Source organism: Coregonus lavaretus, assembly GCF_964263955.1.
Source record: "Coregonus lavaretus genome assembly, contig: HAP1_SCAFFOLD_636, whole genome shotgun sequence".
In the NCBI taxonomy this organism is placed as follows: Eukaryota; Metazoa; Chordata; class Actinopteri; order Salmoniformes; family Salmonidae; genus Coregonus; species Coregonus lavaretus.
Genome location: NW_028157022.1, coordinates 141,220 through 156,924, shown reverse-complemented (window position 1 = coordinate 156,924; position 15,705 = coordinate 141,220). Strand labels below are relative to the sequence as shown.

The 15,705-nt window shown below is 45.4% G+C and overlaps 1 pseudogene across 1 annotated transcript; it reads right to left on the bottom strand.

Annotated features, from left to right (window-relative positions):
- Positions 1–3,458: 3,458 nt before the first annotated feature.
- On the bottom strand, positions 3,459–15,268 carry LOC311125881 (serine/threonine-protein phosphatase 6 regulatory ankyrin repeat subunit A-like; annotated as a pseudogene). The gene is made up of 21 exons: positions 15,181–15,268; positions 14,775–14,917; positions 12,553–12,763; positions 12,087–12,165; positions 11,725–11,839; positions 11,304–11,450; positions 10,259–10,327; positions 9,772–9,912; positions 9,011–9,122; positions 8,768–8,794; positions 8,517–8,591; positions 7,426–7,627; positions 6,856–6,943; positions 6,516–6,633; positions 6,073–6,292; positions 5,052–5,217; positions 4,693–4,838; positions 4,484–4,566; positions 4,307–4,389; positions 4,087–4,178; positions 3,459–3,881 (listed from the first exon to the last, which is right to left on the bottom strand). The product of its transcript is annotated as a serine/threonine-protein phosphatase 6 regulatory ankyrin repeat subunit A-like (transcript).
- Positions 15,269–15,705: the final 437 nt, after the last annotated feature.

Sequence of the window (15,705 nt, the reverse complement as noted above, 5' to 3'; positions counted from 1 at the left end):
CTTGGCGTGACCCTGGACAACACCCTGTCATTCTCTGCTAACATCAAAACGGTGACCCGATCCTGCAGGTTCATGCTCTACAACATTTGCAGAGTACGACTCTACCTTACACAGAAAGCGGCACAGTTCCTAATCCAGGCACATGTCATCTCCCGTCTGGATTACTGCAACTCGCTGTTGGCTGGGCTCCCTGCCTGTGCCATTAAACCCCTACAACTTATCCAGAACGCCGCAGCCCGTCTGGTGTTCGACCTTCCCAAGTTCTCTCATGTCACCCCGCTCAGTTGAGGCTCGCATCTACTACAAGACCATGGTGCTTGCCTACGGAGCTGTGAGAGGAACGGCACCTCCTTACCTTCAGGCTCTGGCACCCCAATGGTGGAACAAGCTCCCCCACGACGCCAGGACAGCGGAGTCACTGACCACCTTCCGGAGACACTTGAAACCCTACCTCTTTAAGGAATACCTGGAATAGTATGAAGTAATCCTTCTACCCCCCCCCTCCCCCCCCATAAAAAAAAAGAAGAAAAATAAGTGGTTGTCCCACTGGCTATCATAAGTTGAATACACCAATTGTTGAATGCACCATTGTAAGTCGCTCTGGATAAGAGCGTCTGCTAAATGATATAAATGTAAAATGTAAATATACTGATAAAAGTCAACTTGTCCGAGAGAGATTTACATGGTTACAAAAACGTCACGCCAGGGTAAGCCTACACGAAATACAGCCCTTATTTTATGTGTTTCTAAAATCGGCTATGGGAAAAATGAATGGTGGAAAAACGATTGGAACCATGTCCCTGTTTGACCGCTAGGTTTTTTGGGTATTATCACACCTCCACTGTGGGACTCTATAGAGGGGTTGGTTGTTAAGCAACAAAACTGGCATGCAACTATGGGGCAAAATAGACAGGGTTTGACTTAGACTGTTGACAACATGTAAACTATATTTAGTCTCTAAATGTTTAATGCAAACATAAATACATTTGAACAATGAACTCGTCTCAAATACATTGTTACAGTTGTTGTTGGTTAGCTAGGTAGCGAATTTGAGTCATTGCATAGACATGATATCAGTCAAAACACCTCAAAACAAGACATGGTATCAATAACACCATACAACAAGCTGAAACATGCCACAGAGCTACGATTCCCCACATGGCAGCTTGTTGTTAGCTGAGGTTCAGAATCATAACAAGATACACGACTTCGGGACATCGATGCGCGGGCATCGTTTTCGTGACGTCAGCCAACCCTTCTATGGCTCCTGGTCAAAAGTAGTACACTAGCCTACATAGGGAATAGGGTGCCATTTTGGACGAAATTATGAAGGTGCTGTCATAACCTTTGACCCCCATTTGACCCTACTGTACCTTTAGCCAACTCTCATGACTCCCCGGCCATAGACTTTCTAGTTTGATATTACAGCATGAATAGCACATTATTTCATTTGTTAAACAATATTTAATCCACAGTAATTAATATAATTGAAGATTTAAAAATAAATAACATGCCTACCTTGAACTCTTTATTCTCCATCTCCTTGCAAAATCAGCACATTTCCTTGCCAAAATGAACGCGCATCCAGAGCGAAAACAAACGCAATCCTCCAGCACTAGGGAGGTTTAGACTGAACTGCTCCAGCGGTTTTTCATCAGTTTCAACGTTTATCAGTGATGACGTAACAATGACCTGTACAGATTTGACGCACTTTCGATCTCGTGCTGATGCAACACTCTGTGTTGTTGAAAGCTCATGTATGGAAATCCTGCGAGTTGTAAACAAATTTAGGCTATTGTTGCCCTTAAAACTGCAATGTTGAGGACGCCATGAAAAATAAAATACATAACCCACACCGTTAGGCCAAGGTACATGCAATATTCATCACTTTGCCAATAGACTTCTTGTTCCTTGTTGTATGTAGCCTTTCTTTTGGGATTAGCACCACTGTCACCTAGAAATTGATACTGCGGTTGTCACATAAAACAGATAACCCATAGTTCATTATTAAATAACATAACTCATTTCTTTATTTTATTACTCATAAAATATACAGCAATCTTCAGATACTGAAAGAATTCATGGGAGTTTCGATTCAGTCACTATTTCATATGTACATGCTAGTTTCATCCTTTTAAAGAAAAAAAGGACACGAAAAAACCTGTGAACCTCCTGATCCTGATTTGACGAACATAGCATATGTATTGTACATATTTCCAGTTAAAATTATTTTAAAAAAGAGACAAAAACGGGGGTTTGAACAAGCAATCACATAAAAGGTTTGAGTGGTTTCATTTTTTTGAAGAAGTTAAGCAAGCAAAACCTGTCAAAATACATTGATTATAAGACCAAGACAAATAATATATATATATTTTTTTCAACAGAAGAAAATCTAAATGCTGCTGTCCTACCATTGGTTTACAGTGTTTCTCCTCTCCAAGGGAGGCATGTTTTCCCCCTCGTATGCCTCGGAATAGTATCAGTGCTTTTCACAAACGTTGTATTACTTAGTGTGCATCATTGTTTTCGCTCATACAGCTGCCCCTACTCTCCTAACCTCCCCTCAGTAACTAAAGATGGCACAAAATGATGACATAAATATCACAAGAAAGAATACATGAATTAATAATTTACTTTCTAAAATATTTTCTAGAGGGCAAAGGACAGGTAGGTTTAATAACGCAAATGTAAAAAGTCCTGTCGCTCACATACAAATGCAAAATCTAAATGGCACCCTATTCTTTATAGAGTACACTACTTTTGACCAGAACCCTATGGCCCTGGTCAAAAGTAGTGTACTATAAAGGGAATAGGGTGCCATTGGGGATGGAAATTCTTTGAAATTACTCATGAGAGCAAATACTACGATTCTTTGGTTCCCACAGAGGGTCAGGAGCTTAAGACATGAATGATATTATTAAAATGTTTGTTCATAAAAAATAAATGATTTCCCCTCCTCCCACATGGATTACAGACAAGAGGCTAGGTGCGTTCTGACTGTCTTAGTGTGCGGATAAACATGACCATCACTCTCATAAAACTTAAATGAAACATCACTCCTTATGTTTTTTCTCAGGCCAAAACGCTCAATCCCATTTCTACTGTCAAAACAGGTTTTGAAAAGGCTTCTTCCGCATCTTTTGGTCCATGTCTGTTTTTCACTCAGTGAAGTGCTACTATCCCCTTGGACTACAGGTTATTGCCGTCATAAGGTGTCCGTCTGTCTGTTGGCTGGACAGTTTCTACCGTTTAGGACCTTTGTGGGTAAAGGTAAAGGTGGGGTATAGCAGCAGCAGTTCCTCTGAAGTCCAGTATCTGCTGGAAGGACACCTGGTGGTACGAGAGGATGAGTGTGGCCAGCCAGCCTGTTGTGCCTCCCCCTCTCCCTCCCTCCCTCCATTTCTCTCTCTCCATCTGCAGGACTCTTAAGGCTCCTGTGCGGACTGTCTCGGCTCGTGCCCTCCCAAAGCTGGCTGTGGTGATTTAAGACACGGTGTGTATGTGTGGATTTGTTTGTGGCCTCTGCCCCACTTCACTGTCCATCCGCCTACCCTTGGCTCCCCTCCTGGGCAGCGACCACCACCCCCCTCAGTATGTCTCTGAGTCTGAGTCGTTGAGTTCCTCATCCTTGTAGAAGCCTCCATCGTGGTCGCGGTGGCCGATGTTGTTGAAGCTGCAGTAGGAGCTGTGCTCGCTGCGCAGCACGGGCAGGCTGTCGAAGGTCACACTCTTGGAGGGGCTGGTGGTGTAGTGGTTAATGGCACTGAAGGACAGGCTGGGCGCCGGGTTGCAGGGGGACACGGGCATCATGGTGGCCAGGATCAGCGCCAGGCAGTCCGCCACGTCTTTGTTGGGGGCGCAGGCCAAGGCAGGCGTGTAACCTGAGGGGTTCAAACAGAACAGCAGAGGGTCACTTCAGGAGCATCACCGTTTACTATAACACTTTTGGTGAAAAACATGAAATAACAGCAGGCTAGGAGATACAAAGTTAAGACAATAACCAAGCAGTGGACTAGAGAGAAACATTTGTGGACACATTGAGAAGAGAAGTACAGAAGAAAACGGTGTTAGCGTTATGGATCTTACCATTGTCATCGACTGCTAGCACGCTAGCACCCTTCACTAGTAGCTCCTGAACCACCACCGTCAGACCATTTCTGGCTGCAACGTGTAACGGCCTGAGGAGAAAGTACCGTCAGATTAGCCAGCAGCAAATGAGGATACCTCCCAAATGCCAGACTATTCCCTATATAGTGCACTTCTTCTAATTCTTCTGGCCCAATTAATACAGCTGAACCATACGTACGTCTGTAAGGCTGCGTTAGTCGAGTTGATGAGGTTCCTGTCTGTAATCTTCTCCAATATCAACAAAGCACTGGTTTCATGCCCCTTTAAAAACCAGAGTCAAACATGTCAGACCAAAATGTCAACCAGAGAGAGCCAACTGTTCAGATGAACGTCATCTTCATGTGGGGATGCTCACCTTACTGCAGGCCAGATGAAGAGCAGTGTTCTTGACTGCATCCTGCAGGGTGAGCTCTGCTTTGGCACTGCTCACCAACAGCTCTGACACAGACAGAGAAACATAAAGAAACTCAATTAGGAAATGAAGCGACTTATTAAAATGTAAAACAGACATGTTGAACTTAAGCCGGCTGGGCGAGGCAAAGCGGAGGAGAGGGGGCTGCGTACCGACAGCGTTGGTTTGTCCGTTCTCAGCAGCCATCATGAGGGAGGTCTTCCCGGAGGCATCGGGGGAGTTGACCTGGGCGTTGTGGCCTAGCAGCAGCTGAAGACACTCCACGTGGTCCGTGAAAGCCGCCGCATGCAGGGGGGTCCTGGAGAGAGAGGAAACTTATTTCACCGATATCATGTAGGACTGTTATAAACAAGTTTGTTCAATTAACCCTGTTTATACCATAGAAATATAAAATCACTAATAGATGTATTAAAAGTAATCTACAATCCCTCATCCAACCCCAGAGGTCATTTTATTCCCAAGACAACATTATTCTCCAGAAGAAAAGGACTTTGTCATGTGCTGTAGTTACCGGTTCTTGGTGTCAGTGGCGTTGACAATGGCCGGCCCCAGAGTGTCAATCAGCATCTCTGCAGCCCCCTCGTTGTCATTGATCACAGCACAGTGGAGGGGGCTGAACGAGTTGCCCTCGGTGACATATGCTATGACAAAGTCCTGTTTCAGTGTAAGGTCCTCCACTGAGAGTCATAACCCCTAATTCTGTTGTAGTCTTGTTCATTCCCCCACATGGCTCCGTCCACACCAATCGAATGCTTTTCAAGCCACAAGAGGGAGTGAATGAGTGTACACTTCATGGAGGAGAGAACAGAGCTACAGTCCAGTTAGTCAGTACGTACCGTTGTATGTAGGGGTGTAACGATCCATCTACTACATCGATGTATCGATTTATATTCCTATGATCCAACTACATCGATCTGTGCTCGGTGAGTTGGCCTTTTGGACAACATATATCACTCTAACATCGTTTTAAAATGTAATAAATCGATTGTATCGATACTAGGAAATAACCCATTGGATTTAAGCACGTCAGACTTTATATGGATGTTTTTTCTTAGCACTTTTAATGATAAAGGCTTTAAACATTACTCGATTCAGTCTGCCTATCCGTGACGTCATCGCCCCACGCCAGCAGCAGCGCAAAGGCGCAAAGACAACAAAACATAGCATGGCGGACGACAGAGGAGAAGCCGACGAGCGAGAAATTATCAAGCCACCATTGCGGTCCTTACAAGAAACAGGAATCTAGGAAACTTCACCTGCACTGTCCAGTATCCAGGTATTTATTTCAGTCACACTGGTTGAATTTTTGGCTAAAAGGTTACTGAATCGATTTCAAGTCACTGAATCGTTTCGGATCGTATCGTTCTAAATGAACCAATATCGTCCTTGAATCGTATCGACAACCACGAATCGTGATACAAATCGAATCGTTACACCCCTAGTTGTATGGCCTGCCTAATTCAGGGACATGTTTACGGTGCTGAAGAGAGAAAATCAGAAAATATCTAGTGTTCCGTTAGTCCAGTACGTACCGTTGTAGCAGGCCCAGTGTAGTGGCGTGTAGCCCTGGTTGTCTGTGATGACGGGGAGGGTCTCCACTGACTGGGCGGCGTGTAGGAGTCCCCCCAGCACCCCGATGTGTCCGGATGCCGCCGCCAGGTGGACAGGGGTCCGCCCCTTACAGTCCCGAACCAGGAAGCTGGCGCTGTGCTGCAGCAGGGCCTCCACACACTCCTCATGACCCGTCAACGCCTGGGAGGAAGGGCAGGGAGACAAGAATGGATTTGAATAACTAATAATCAATGATATAATAATGAATCATCAATTATTACAAATGATGTCTGGAGGCAGGTCCCCCTACAGGGATGAATACACCACTACCCATGGACAACTACTTTTCTGAAGATAATATGTATATTTGAGCCTCCCCGTCTCTTTCTGTGTGTGAGCGTATACAGCCAGCTCTCCTCCTCACCCCTCTGTGTAGCGCTGTTCTGCCCCACTTGTCTTTGGCTTCTACGCTGGCTCCCTTGTTGAGCAGTGAGTACACACAGTCTGTGTGTCCGCTCAGCACTGACAGCATCAGAGGGGTTCTGATACACAAGACAACAAGGTCATATTACAAACTGGTAATAACCAGGCTGAGTCCCAAATGGCAACCTATTCCCTATATGGTACACTACTTTTGACCCGAGCCCATAGGGTTCTGGTTTAAAGTAGTGCACCAAGTAGGGCATAGGGTGCCATTTGGGACGTAGAACTAGTGTCAAAATCTCTTTATTTCAGGAATTGTATCCAAAACCCAATTGACTTACTGTCCATTCCCGTCTTGAACGTCCACTGGACTCTGGAGGTCAGCATTTCCAATCAGCAAACGCAAACACTCCGAATGACCGTTGGTAGCTAGAGGAGGATAAACAGAGAGGATATAAGAATGTGAGATGATTGACCGTTGGTAGCTAGAGGAGGCTAAACAGAGAGGATATGAGCTGATTGCTGGACGACTATTACCTTCACATGAACAGACAGATTTCTAGAACAGTGGTATTGGTAGATGACATCCTCATGATGTTAACACAGCAGATAATAAAACATTTTGGGGCTGAGGCCCTCGAAGCCTGTCACCTGCTAGCTGTGTACCTGGCTCTGGATAGAAGTCCCCCTGTGCACTGATCTAGGATCAGCTTACCCTCCCCAGATCCTCAGCAATAATGACAAAAAATGACCTTAGATCAGTGTGTAGTGGGCATTTTCACACTATGCTATATAATATCCCTAGAGTGGACATTGGCGTCCTAGCAACATGACCAAACAAATGTCCATCTTGGTAAGGAAAACTTTTGAATTACAGAATCTCTAGGTCTTACGTGATATCCTATGCGTACCTGCAGCGTGGATGGGGGTCCTCTTCAGGGTGAAGTCTTTAACCAGGATGGAGGCTCCCTGGTTGATGAGGACGTCAACACACTCCACATGGCCTTTAAAGGCAGCCAGGTCCAGAGGGGTGCGCCCCTGGCTGTTCCTCACGTCTAGATCCAGCAGAGACTGAACCAGGACCTCCATAGCATGGTGGTGGCCGTGGTACGCCTGAATGGAAACAAACACACAGTCTGAAGCAAAGTCCAGTGGTATGCCTGAACAGATATACACTCCTAATATAATCAATGTCCTATAGTAGACCAGTGGTATGCCTGAACAGATATACACTCCTAATATAATCAATGTCCTATAGTAGACCAGTGGTATGCCAGAACAGATATACACTCCTAATATAATCAATGTCCTATAGTAGACCAGTGGTATGCCTGAACAGATATACACTCCTAATATAATCAATGTCCTATAGTAGACCAGTGGTATGCCAGAACAGATATACACTCTTAATATAATCAATGTCCTATAGTAGACCAGTGGTACGCCTGAACAGAAATACACTCCTAATATAATCAATGTCCTATAGTAGACCAGTGGTGCGCCTGAACAGATATACACTCTTAATATAATCAATGTCCTATAGTAGACCAGTGGTATGCCTGAACAGAAACAGTCCTAGACCCCTAAAGTAGACCAGTGTCTCTCAAATCGGGTGCCCATTTTTTCTCCCGCCCAGCATCAACATCGAAGGTCCCTGCCAAGCGTGAGATTTAGAAACACTCTACTTCTCCTCTGTTGGAGGTTGATTAACTCAAATGGCAAAATAAGGAAATCATCCTCATCATCACCGTGTCAAAATATGCATGTATTTTACACTAATCAGGAACAGATAGGAACATGGTGTGTGAGTGTCTGGACAATCAACTTTTCGTGGAAAAACAACACCATGCCTGCATCCCAGATAGCACCCTATTTCCCATGTAGTGCAGTACTTTTGATCTGGGCCCATAAGGCTCTGGTCAAAAGTAGTGCACTAAATAGGGAATAGGGTGCCATTTGTCATGTGGCGAGACCCCTACAGGAGCAGGTAGGCTTTACTCACAGCTAAGTGTAGGGGGCTGATGGGAGCTCTGACATCAGAGTCGTTCAGGATGTCTGTCCCTGAGGTTTCCATTAGCTGGGGAAAGACAAGGACGGGCCAGTTTAGACTTGTAACATATTTACTTTGAAGGTTAGTCTAGTAGCATGTTTCATGTTGTAAATCTCAGTGACCAGCCCCTGCAGACATACTGGGGTGTTGCATTCGTATCTTAAACAAGCTAGTGTGAGGAAAAGTAACCAACTGGTACTTACCACATCTAAAGGTGTTTCACTTGCAATCTGGAAAAAGAACATCAAGAGTGACGATGCGGCCACGACAAACATGCAACCACACCTTAAAACCTACTGAATATCAACGTCTGTCCCAAATGGCACCCTATTCCCTATATAGTGCATTACTTTTGACCAGAGCCCTATGGGCCCTACATTCATTTGGGACGCAGACAAAATGGTCTGTGAATGCAGGGCGTCTAGTCCCCTGTGGTTCTGACTCACCAGCTCCAGACAGAGGCGGTGTCCGTACGCAGACGCGTAATGGACTGCGTTGTAGCCCTGATTGTCCCTGATCCCTGGGTTAGCGTCGTTTCGCAGCAAATATTCCAGACACCTAGAGGTCAGAGGTCAAGAGTTCACTAATCATTATACCAACATCAAGACAGACAGATAAGCAAGCAGAGACACTTTCCCAAAGGAGACGTGGCCAAGCTTTCACACTGCAGATTTAACACTAGTATGTATTCAAACACGACCAACAACATACTCTAGACTACAGTGAAATGTGAAAGGTCATGGCACCACAACATACTCTCCAGACTACAGTGAAATGTGAAAGGTCATGGCACCACAACATACTCTCCAGACTACAATGAAATGTGAAAGGTCATGGCACCACAACATACTCTCCAGACTACAGTGAAATGTGAAAGGTCATGGTACCACAACATACTCTCCAGACTACAGTGAAATGTGAAAGGTCATGGCACCACAACATACTCTCCAGACTACAGTGAAATGTGAAAGGTCATGGCACCACAACATACTCTCCAGACTACAGTGAAATGTGAAAGGTCATGGCACCACAACATACTCTCCAGACTACAATGAAATGTGAAAGGTCATGGCACCACAACATACTCTCCAGACTACAGTGAAATGTGAAAGGTCATGGCACCACAACATACTCTCCAGACTACAGTGAAATGTGAAAGGTCATGGCACCACAACACACACAACAGTAAGAGAGGTGTGAGACGTACTTTCCGTCTGTGTCGGAGGCAGCAGCGTAGTGGAGCGGGGTGCAACCCCTTTTATCCAGATCGTTCACACTGGCCCCAGACCCCACCAAGGCAAACAGACACTGGTAGTTACAATTGGCTGCCGCATAATGCAGAGGACTCCTAGAAGAACGCACAGAAACCATTCAACATCAACAACAGAAACAGCTTATTGGAGCTGTATAACATTTACATTTTACATTTACGTCATTTAGCAGACACTCTTATCCAGTGCGACTTACAGGAGCAATTAGGGTTAAGTGCCTTGCTGCAGTGCACATAGACACATTTTTCACCTAGTCAGCTAGGGGATTTGAACCAGCAACCTTTCGGTTACTGACCCAACGCTCTTAACCGCTAGGCTACCTGCCGCCCAATATTTCCCATAATAATTCCTATATGCCCCTATACTATATTCCCCATTATCATAAAGATCACATATGAAAGTTATTTGATGCCACAGACAGACCTTCCGAAGCTGTCCTTTCTGTTGAAGTCTGCCCCTGTGTTGAGCAGCAGATTCAGACAGTCCAGGTTCCTGGTAACAAGATATCAAGTTCAGAAAGGCTCTCGTACATCTGAGCTATCAGGTGGATGGTAACAAGATATCAAGTTCAGAAAGGCCCTCGTACATCTGAGCTATCAGGTGAATGGTAACAAGATATCAAGTTCAGAAAGGCTCTCGTACATCTGAGCTATCAGGTGGATGGTAACAAGATATCAAGTTCAGAAAGGCTCTCGTACATCTGAGCTATCAGGTGGATGGTAACAAGATATCAAGTTCAGAAAGGCTCTCGTACATCTGAGCTATCAGGTGGATGGTAACAAGATATCAAGTTCAGAAAGGCTCTCGTACATCTGAGCTATCAGGTGGATGGTAACAAGATATCAAGTTCAGAAAGGCTCTCGTTCATCTGAGCTATCAGGTGGATGGTAACAAGATATCAAGTTCAGAAAGGCTCTCGTACATCTGAGCTATCAGGTGGATGGTAACAAGATATCAAGTTCAGAAAGGCTCTCGTACATCTGAGCTATCAGGTGGATGGTAACAAGATATCAAGTTCAGAAAGGCTCTCGTTCATCTGAGCTATCAGGTGGATGGTAACAAGATATCAAGTTCAGAAAGGCCCTTTCACATCTGAGCTATCAGGTGGATGGTAACAATGAGAACCTTAAAGAAAAGAGAAACCCGTACACTGCTCTTGCTAGTATCACTGTTTTTATAATGCTAATAAAAGCTATAATAAAAAGTGATACTAGCAAGAGCAGTTTGCAGGTTTCTCTTCTCTTTCAAGAAGATATAAAGACAATTTAGACCAGAGCGCAAGTCAATACCACCATGGCATGGAACCACATTATACAGAAATGATACCGCACTAATGATCTAAACGATTTTTTTATACTGCTAAACAATGTGAAATGTAAGAGTGTGAATATGTGTTTGTTCTTTCTGGTGGCTTTCCAGTTCATGAACTAAATATTCCTTGGTGTAAAGCCTGGACCAGTCCACTCACCCAACAGCTGCTGCAGCATGTAAACAGGTCCTTCCAAAGTCGTCAGGGGTGTCTATATCAAAGCCTGATGAGAGGAGCTTCCGACAGCAGTCAGAGAACCCACTGAGAGCAGCCAGGTGGAGGGGGAACATCCCATGGACGCCTCGCCTGCAACACATTTTTACATTTTAGACTTTAAGCAGACACTCTTATCCAGAGTGACTTACAGTTGATTCAGCTAAGATTGGAAACAGCACCACATCACAGTCCTCATTAAACCCCACAGCAGATCAACACATCAGCATGCTGCAATGCCCTGTCTATCAACCCCCCACACACCACAATGTGTTGAGCATAGTCTCCAAGCGGCAATTCGGTCAATGACAGAATTGCAGATGCATGTTGCATTATTGCTGGAAACTGTGTGTGTGTGTGTTCTCACTTGGCTGTGTCAGCTCCGTTCGTGATGAGTGTATTGATGAGTAACTCGTGGCCGTAGCGAGCAGAGATGTGCAGGGGTGTGTTTCCATTCTTTTCTTCACAGTCGATCTCAGCACCTACAGAACACACACACACACAGACACACACACACAGACACACACACACAGACACACACACACACACACACACATACACACACACACGTCAACCACTTGACCCTAGAGGCCTCATGAAGCTTCATGTTCAACCACATTGCAAGTAACATTGCTCTGTGCCAGTGAATCATGGTTTGAAGACTAAAGACAATGCTGAAGAGCCTACTGGTTCATATATATTCAGTTGAGAGCATTCACAGCGACTCACCATTCTGGATGATGGCTTGAGATCTGGAGAAGCGTCCGTGGATGGCCGTCATGTGGAGGGGGGTCTTTCCATCTTTACTCTGCAGATAGAAAGACAAAGATGGTTCACACGGCAGTCTGTGCTGCTGACCACAGGCAAAATCAAACACGTATTGGAGGAGCGCTTGATTGCATTTAGTTTGCATTGTTAGGCCTATTCCATTGGTATTTGAATGTAGACCAGGGCCAAATACTAAGCCATGTGCTGCGTCAGTGTGTGCGTCGCAAATGGCACCCTATTCTCTTCATAGTGAACTACTTTTTGAACCAAAGTAGTGTACTTATAAAGGGAACAGGGTGCCATTTGGGACACAGCCAGTGTCACCACGGCTCCTTGCTCTATGGGCCCCTGGTCAAAAGTAGTGCACTACATAGGGAATAGGGTGTTATTTAGTTCAGACACAGTGTTGGTCATCCGGTCTCCTCACCTTGATGTTGACGAGGGCCCCGTTGCCCACCAGCAGCTCCAGGCAGAGCGCCCCATGGCACGAGGCGGCCGTGAAGTGGAGTGGGGCGACCCTTCTCGTTCACCTGGTTCACGTTGGCGCCACACTCGATCAGCTCATTCACCACCACGTCCTGCCCGTTGTAGCATGCCACGTGGAGGGGGGTGTTACCGTACCCATTGGGCTCATTTATCTGGAGGGAGCAAGGGAGGGAAAAGAGTGGAGAGAGAGAGGGGGGGGGGGGGGGGGGGAACAAAACAATACATTCCTGATCAGGTCACTTGGTTCTGAAAACCCCCTGGCCCAAAACACTGGCTCCAACCTCCATCTCTTCATTACTTGGTTATGAAAACCCCCTGGTCCAACCTCTCTCTCTTCATTACTTGGTTATGAAAACCCCCTGGTCCAACCTCTCTCTCTTCATTACTTGGTTCTGAAAACCCCCTGGTCCAACCTCTCTCTCTTCATTACTTGGTTATGAAAACCCCCTGGTCCAACCTCTCTCTCTTCATTACTTGGTTATGAAAACCCCCTGGTCCAACCTCTCTCTCTTCATTACTTGGTTCTGAAAACCCCCTGGTCCAACCTCTCTCTCTTCATTACTTGGTTCTGAAAACCCCCTGGTCCAACCTCTCTCTCTTCATTACTTGGTTATGAAAACCCCCTGGTCCAACCTCTCTCTCTTCATTACTTGGTTCTGAAAACCCCCTGGTCCAACCTCTCTCTCTTCATTACTTGGTTCTGAAAACCCCCTGGTCCAACCTCTCTCTCTTCATTACTTGGTTCTGAAAACCCCCTGGTCCAACCTCTCTCTCTTCATTACTTGGTTCTGAAAACCCCCTGGTCCAACCTCTCTCTCTTCATTACCTGGTTATGAAAACCCCCTGGTCCAACCTCTCTCTCTTCATTACTTGGTTCTGAAAACCCCCTGGTCCAACCTCTCTCTCTTCATTACTTGGTTCTGAAAACCCCCTGGTCCAACCTCTCTCTCTTCATTACTTGGTTCTGAAAACCCCCTGGTCCAACATCTCTCTCTTCATTACTTGGTTCTGAAAACCCCCTGGTCCAACCTCTCTCTCTTCATTACTTGGTTCTGAAAACCCCCTGGTCCAACCTCTCTCTCTTCATTACTTGGTTCTGAAAACCCCCTGGTCCAACCTCTCTCTCTTCATTACTTGGTTATGAAAACCCCCTGGTCCAACCTCTCTCTCTTCATTACTTGGTTATGAAAACCCCCTGGTCCAACCTCTCTCTCTTCATTACTTGGTTATGAAAACCCCCTGGTCCAACCTCTCTCTCTTCATTACTTGGTTCTGAAAACCCCCTGGTCCAACCTCTCTCTCTTCATTACTTGGTTCTGAAAACCCCCTGGTCCAACCTCTCTCTCTTCATTACTTGGTTCTGAAAACCCCCTGGTCCAACCTCTCTCTCTTCATTACCTGGTTATGAAAACCCCCTGGTCCAACCTCTCTCTCTTCATTACTTGGTTCTGAAAACCCCCTGGTCCAACCTCTCTCTCTTCATTACTTGGTTCTGAAAACCCCCTGGTCCAACCTCTCTCTCTTCATTACTTGGTTCTGAAAACCCCCTGGTCCAACCTCTCTCTCTTCATTACTTGGTTATGAAAACCCCCTGGTCCAACCTCTCTCTCTTCATTACTTGGTTCTGAAAACCCCCTGGTCCAACCTCTCTTCATTACTTGGTTATGAAAACCCCCTGGTCCAACCTCTCTCTCTTCATTACTTGGTTCTGAAAACCCCCTGGTCCAACCTCTCTCTCTTCATTACTTGGTTATGAAAACCCCCTGGTCCAACCTCTCTCTCTTCATTACTTGGTTATGAAAACCCCCTGGTCCAACCTCTCTCTCTTCATTACTTGGTTATGAAAACCCCCTGGTCCAACCTCTCTCTCTTCATTACTTGGTTCTGAAAACCCCCTGGTCCAACCTCTCTCTCTTCATTACCTGGTTCTGAAAACCCCCTGGTCCAACCTCTCTCTCTTCATTACCTGGTTCTGAAAACCCCCTGGTCCAACCTCTCTCTCTTCATTACTTGGTTCTGAAAACCCCCTGGTCCAAAACACTGGCTCCAACCTCCATCTCTTCATTACTTGAAAGGAAATCATTCGCCAACCCACTAGAGCTCTGTATTTTCATTGAGTTGTAATTGAACAGTGACTACACATTTGAATGCGTGTTGACTCACATCCACTCCAAGGTCCAGGAGGTACTTGACCACACTGATCATTCCACTGGAGGCTGCAGAGTGGAGAGGGGTGTAGGCCTTCTTGTCTTTACAGGACACCTCTGATCCATGAGAGGCCAGCAGTTTCACCACCTCAATGTGCCCTATGGTAGGTAGAGAGAGCGAGAGCGAGAGAGAGAGAGAGATTAGTTTACAGTGGTACACAGCACCATAAGCAACACCTACATCATGTTAGTACAACTGAAAACATCTAATCAACCTACTTAGTACATGATTCTGACATAATAACACACTAGACGTGGCTCATACAGCTGAGCTGTGAGACTAACACACAGTCCATTCATTCATTCATTCATTGGTATAAAGGACATTAGTCAGAATGTAAATGATGTGGTAAACTCATCACCCATGTAAGCAGCCCAGTGGATTGCTCGGCGATCCTTCTTGTCAAAGGCATTAATGTTGGCTCCTCTGGAGAGAAGCAGCCTCACCATCTAACAGGGAGAGGAGAGAGAAACAAAACACAGGTTGAGGAAAACTAAACAGCAAAATCCGCTAAATCTGGCTTCAAAGCCTTCCCTTTAAAATTATATATTTTGTATTCACAATGAATGAAAGATAACATGTAAAGACATGGTACATTTCTCCCCTTTTAGTCCCCCTTTGACCTCCCCCTCCCCCCAGAATGCCTCCAAACACATTTAAAAAGAAAGGGAAAGTAATTGACTTACATGTCAGAAAACAAAACAAAAGTATACAACAACGTTACTTCAAGCAAAAATGTAATAGCCTAACAATTTCAGGTGATTAAGTGATTTTATAGGCCTATATAGCAGTAATCTCAAGGTGGGGCCAAGAGTACTAATCTGGAGGAAGTGTTTGGAGCTGTTCAAAATAGGATATCATCGGGTCCCAGGAGGAATAAAATGAG